The 5,581-nt window shown below is 35.8% G+C and overlaps 1 long non-coding RNA gene across 1 annotated transcript; it reads left to right on the forward strand.

Annotated features, from left to right (window-relative positions):
- Window positions 1-2,350: 2,350 nt before the first annotated feature.
- LOC113307534 lies at window positions 2,351-4,133 on the forward strand. The gene is made up of 5 exons (XR_003339166.1): window positions 2,351-2,486; window positions 2,574-2,692; window positions 2,794-2,949; window positions 3,340-3,457; window positions 3,834-4,133. It is a non-coding gene; the product is annotated as an uncharacterized LOC113307534 (long non-coding RNA).
- Window positions 4,134-5,581: the final 1,448 nt, after the last annotated feature.

Below are 5,581 nucleotides of genomic sequence, written 5' to 3' on the forward strand. Positions count from 1 at the left end.
TGATAGTTTTGTCAGTAAAATTGACAAAGGGGGAGATTGTTAGAGCGCTGCTCGGTCGAACTCACATGTGTTGCTATCTCAAGCATGTTTGTCAATGTAAGTGATCAAAACTATAAGTCTTGATTTCCATCCTATTTATAGATGTCTCGGACTAGGATATAGATAGTGTAGTTGAGCTTAGATTTCACAGAGTTCATCATTTGAAGACGAAGAACTACTAAGGGGAGCTTGTGGAACTTCTTCGACAAAAGGTATGTGGAGACTTGAACTCATCTATCACTTGGAAAGTCTATTTATACTATCTCCTATATTGAGACATAAGTCGTGTTAAGATATAGTTTTCTCTATACACATTTGAGATTTTGAGCTGAGTATATCTCGCTTACATATTTCTCGAAATATGTGTGGTGAGATTTCGCTTCAACCAAGTTCATCTTATATCATGAGAAAATTTCCGAGTAACATCTTACATGGTTTGTGTGATACAATCATTTGATGTAGGCTTGGAATGCTTCGATAATGCTTATTTCAATATCTTGAAAATTGCTTTGATGCTAATAGTGTGTGAAAATGGCTATTGTCATTATAGAAGAATGTTTCAATGATTGAAATAAAGAGTTGAGAATGTAACCATGTTTGGATATAAGCATATATAGTGTGTTCGCACATTAGTGTATAAATCCATAAACCGGGAGCCAAGTGTATGCATATGTGTGTATACAAAATTGGAGAAGGAGACAGGTTAAGTATACGTACCCGTATGCATACTGGCGGAAGTTTTCTGCTGAGTTTGGTTTTGACAAACTCTTAATTAGTCACCTTAAGTATGCGTACCCGTACGCCTACTGGCGGAAGTTTTCGAACCGAAAATTTCTGCTGAGTTTGGAAACTAAACAAACCCAAATCTGGTTGCTTAAGTACGCGTACCCGTACGCATACTTAAGCTGGTTACTTTGTTAAATCGGCCAGTTCATGGACTTAAACATTTAAATCATAAGGAATGCAATCTTTGCAAACCGTGGCTATAATGTTCATGATTGATTCAAGTGAATCAAACCGATTTGGTTTCAATTGTGTTTTTTATTACAGTTGAACAACTCTTTAACTAGTTTGATTTGAGTCATTTGAACTAGTTATGGTTGAGATGAATAAGATTGATATGAGAGTAATCATATGGCTAACCTCGGTTAACTATTTGTGAACCAACATGGTGTACACGTTTAGGTACGGTTCCGTAAACCGAAATGAGGGTACATTTCATTTGTGTGTAACAAGCTAAGTTCGATCTAACGGTTAAAAGATATTAGCTTGGTTGAATCAGGTTTTTCATCTAACAATGAATATTAATTGAATGCTTTGTTACCAAGGTAACTTGGATTGCAAACCCTGATTTAAAAACTATATAAAGGAGAACTCTAGCAACTGGGAAACCTAATCCCCACACCTCCTGTGTGTTACTAGTTGCATAACCAGAGTCGATTCTCCTTTAACCTTAGGTTTCTTCTCGAGACCCTGTAGGTTAACGACTTGAAGACTTCATTGGGATTGTGAAGCCAGACCCAACTATTATCTTTATAGTTGCGTGATCTGATCTTGTTGTTTTTTATCATGTTGAGTACAATTGAAATAATTGGCTCGAGATTTTATATCTCCGATGGGCAAGATAGAAAAGTAATCACAAACACTTCGTCTCGTCGTTTGTGATTCCACAATAACTTGTTTCGCTAATCGATTAAATTTATTGTGAGGTGATTGATAATTCTAGGATGTTCTTCGGGAATATAAGTCCGGGTTATCAATTGGTACCTCACCTTGATTTATCAAAAGACGGAACAAAAACTCTTGGGTATTTCTGTGGGAGACAGATTTATTCAATCCTATAGACTTTTCTGTGTGAGACAGATTTGTCTATCAAGTCTTCGACTTTGGGTCGTAGCAACTCCTGGTTGTGGGTAAGATCAACTAAGGGAATCAAGGGCGTAGTATCCTGCTAGGATCAGAAACGTAAGAAGATCAAATGTACCTTGAATCAGTGTAAGATTGATTAGGATTCAACTACAGTCCAGTCACTAGTCCAAAACTTGGTTTATAGGACACTTATGGCATAGGGAAAAGGACAGTTTACATTAGTCTTTAAATATTTTACAGTTGCGAATTGTCCCATAATTTTCGCGTGATAAATATCACCAGTAAACTGTAGTAATTTTTATATCTATTTGCCCCCACTTCCTCAATTTTTCCACACCTGTCGGGTCAAATCTAAAACCCTTAAAACAATTTAATTGTACGTTCTCTAATTAGGCTTAGAAACTTCTCATAACCGGAAACCCACAGAGAAAATAAAGGATCCCGCATTCTCCTCCTTCGTGTTTATCAACAATGAAACTGTTTCATTAACTTCCCCCACTTTCTTCTGATTTTTTTTTTTCTTTAAGATTCAGATGTTGAACTCAACTCATGATAGAAATCACTTTTATTTCTTCAAGGTCTCTAATTTTTCTTATGAGGAAACATGTACCGAAACAATTTTTATCTTTTTTTTTTTTGAATGGTTGTCGTTTTTATGTTTCTAGGTTTAAATCATTGAATGGATTGGAGATCTGATTTTTGTAGAAACACGAAGAACCGACCGGAACTATTTCTTCTGAGAATTCAGAAGAGTCACTCTTGATATACCCGGAAACTATTGGTGGTCAGTTCACTGCATCTATTAAGTTTTTTCGTCCTATTTCAAGAAACTATAACGATGAATTTCATTGTTCTTATTTAATAATGGAACGGTTTTTGTGATAGATTAAGCGTTTCGTATTTTGGGGTGGCTACCCATCATACAACACCTAATCAAGTCGAACAGGTCAACTGTATAGTTGGTGCAAGATAACACTTGTGTCTCCTTACAGAGCACCATCAGTTAAATGCATCGTTTGTCAGTATGTTACGAATACATGGGTGAGTGCGCATGATTTTGATGGGGCATCTGTAGAATTTAATTTATCATCTAAAGAAGGAGCAATTGCTAATTGAAACCACAAATGTTAAACTAGGTTGTAGTAATTATATATTTTGTGCGTAGATGTTTAAAGAAGATACCACTTATCTACGCAAGGATCAGGTTTGTTTTAGTCATCCAACTAAGGTCGTAGGTGCTAGTCCTTTTGAGTATTTTGGATAATTTGAAGCTGGTGTTAATTATTATGTGTACAGTAGCATTCAAAACTAAATTGTGTTTTTATTTGTTCTATAATAAAGTCATTCACACATATTCAAACATTAAGCATTGGAGATTTGGAGTTTAGTTATAGCCCTAACTTGTTTCGTATTCTTGTTTGATCCGTGCAGATGAGTGCGTCAACAAAAAGTAGTAATTAATGACCAAGCCAAAAGGCCCAATTGGTCCTCAACCATGCACAAAACTCTAGTGGATAATAATGAAAAGAAGGATGCAACTGAGAACAAGGTATCTTTCACATTTTCTTTTCTTTTGTTCTTTTAGGTTTCTCATGGTGCCTGCTGTGTTTGTGCGTACTTGTATAGTAACGATCTACACAGTTGGCCGGTACTGAATCTGGCCACCATAATGTGTAGTGATTGTCATATCACTTTAAGGGACTTGGGAATAGAAATGATGGAAAAAAAATTATGCAAATTTTTTCAGCATGTTGTATCCCTAGTCAGCTATTGTTTGTCTTGTGAAATCTTTGTTAGCTTTTAATGTTTGATTTCTATTGAATAAGATCAAAGGTAGAGCTTCACATTTTACGAAAAAAAAGAATAATGGCTGATTAGTGTTACTCTCACAATCACGCATTTTTGAGTTTTTTTATAATTGGCAGGATCCACCCAAACACGTATTTCACATTGTTACCAAGAGGCGTATTTATGCTGCAATGAGGATGTGGTTTCTTGCTAACTCAAGCCAAGCTTCTGTCCAAGTTAAGAACATTGAAGAATTTACTTGGCTGAGCGCAAGTTATTGTCCAGTTTTGAAGCAGCTCGTATTCTCCTTCCACGATAGATTATTACTTCTTTCTTGTTTTGAACTTGATAATGAAGTATGTAGCTTTTGTTGTTGAACATGAGGATGTTTCGGTTGTCATTCAAGTTGATTAATAAAATGGGTTATCCTTTGTTAATAAAAATCTACATTTTGACTTCGGTTCATTTTTCGATTTGAATTATTTATGCGGGAATTATCTTTGGACAAACCAAAATAATAATTGTTTATAAAAATTGTTGTATAAATATAAAATCATGCATTTTTTGACAGACTAAGCTTGTTGTTATTTTAGAACAAGTAAAATCTGTTCTATTTTCTTGACTAGTACCGTCCGTCCTTTAAGAAATAGTACACCAACAATAGGACGTACTTTAGGACATGTCGTATTTGTCCTCTAATCCGCGTTTTTGACGGATTCGGTCTGTCCTAAATTTCACGTTTTGGACTAGTGAGTCCGAAGTTAATTGGTAGTAGGCTAGTGTCTGTAACGGCTTAATACGTCGTGGTGTTCAATTTGGACTAGGTCCCGGGATTTTTGTGCATTTGCGATTTTCTCGTTAACAAAATTCGGGTGTTTGTGTTATTTCTTTTCCGAATTATATTTGCAAAAGCGGGGGTCTAACAACACCACCCAATATTTCGCTTAGCAATCTGTATGGACTAACTCCGAAATACTTTGCTAGAGAATCAACTAGACAGTCAGACTGAATCTAGATTAAAATATCTCAAGGAGTCAATATCTCTCACTTGTTTTGATTTACTCAAGCTAAAACAATAGCGAGTCTTTAATCAAACACAAGAAATAACTTGGACGGTACCAAAGACCAATATACAAGGATCAATCAATATCAATCAACAACCAAAGGTTGGATTTCCAATTGATGATCTTAACGCACAACCTGTATTATTTCAATTATATAAAATATAATGCGGAAAAGAAATAACACAGACACAAGAAGTTTTGTTAACGAGGAAACCGCAAATGTAGAAAAACACCGGGATCTAGTCCAGATTGAATACACATCGTATTAAGACGCTACAGACACTAGCCTACTTCAAGCTAACTTCGGACTGGACTATAGTTGAACCCCAATCAGTCTCCCATTGATTCAAGGTACAGTTATACTCCTATGCCTCTGATCCCAGCAGGATACTGCGCACTTGATTCCCTTAGCTGATTCTCGATCATTATTATATAGTGTCATAGTATCATTATGTAACACCAAAGTCCAATTGCATCACGACTTTAACAACAATACTATGGTGATATGTATCACTCCCCCTTAGTCAATACTCCATCTCGATCATGGAAACTACTCCCCCTTACACAATGATCCGAAAACCATATGTATTTGTAGTGTGAACTACATTATTTCTCCCCCTTTTTGTCAATAAAATTGGCAAAGGTAAAAGAACGGGATCATAATGAAATTTCCACAAGAGACATTTCATAGACTAAAAGAAAAATACATACCAACTTAATTTAGATGCAACCATAAAGCCGAAGCTAAATGCATTCATCAAGGAGTTTTAAGATACAAGATAACCCCTACAAAATTCCACAGCCGCACACCCCGCATGATA

Source organism: Papaver somniferum, chromosome 9 (genome assembly GCF_003573695.1).
Source record: "Papaver somniferum cultivar HN1 chromosome 9, ASM357369v1, whole genome shotgun sequence".
Lineage (NCBI taxonomy): Eukaryota > Viridiplantae > Streptophyta > Magnoliopsida > Ranunculales > Papaveraceae > Papaver > Papaver somniferum.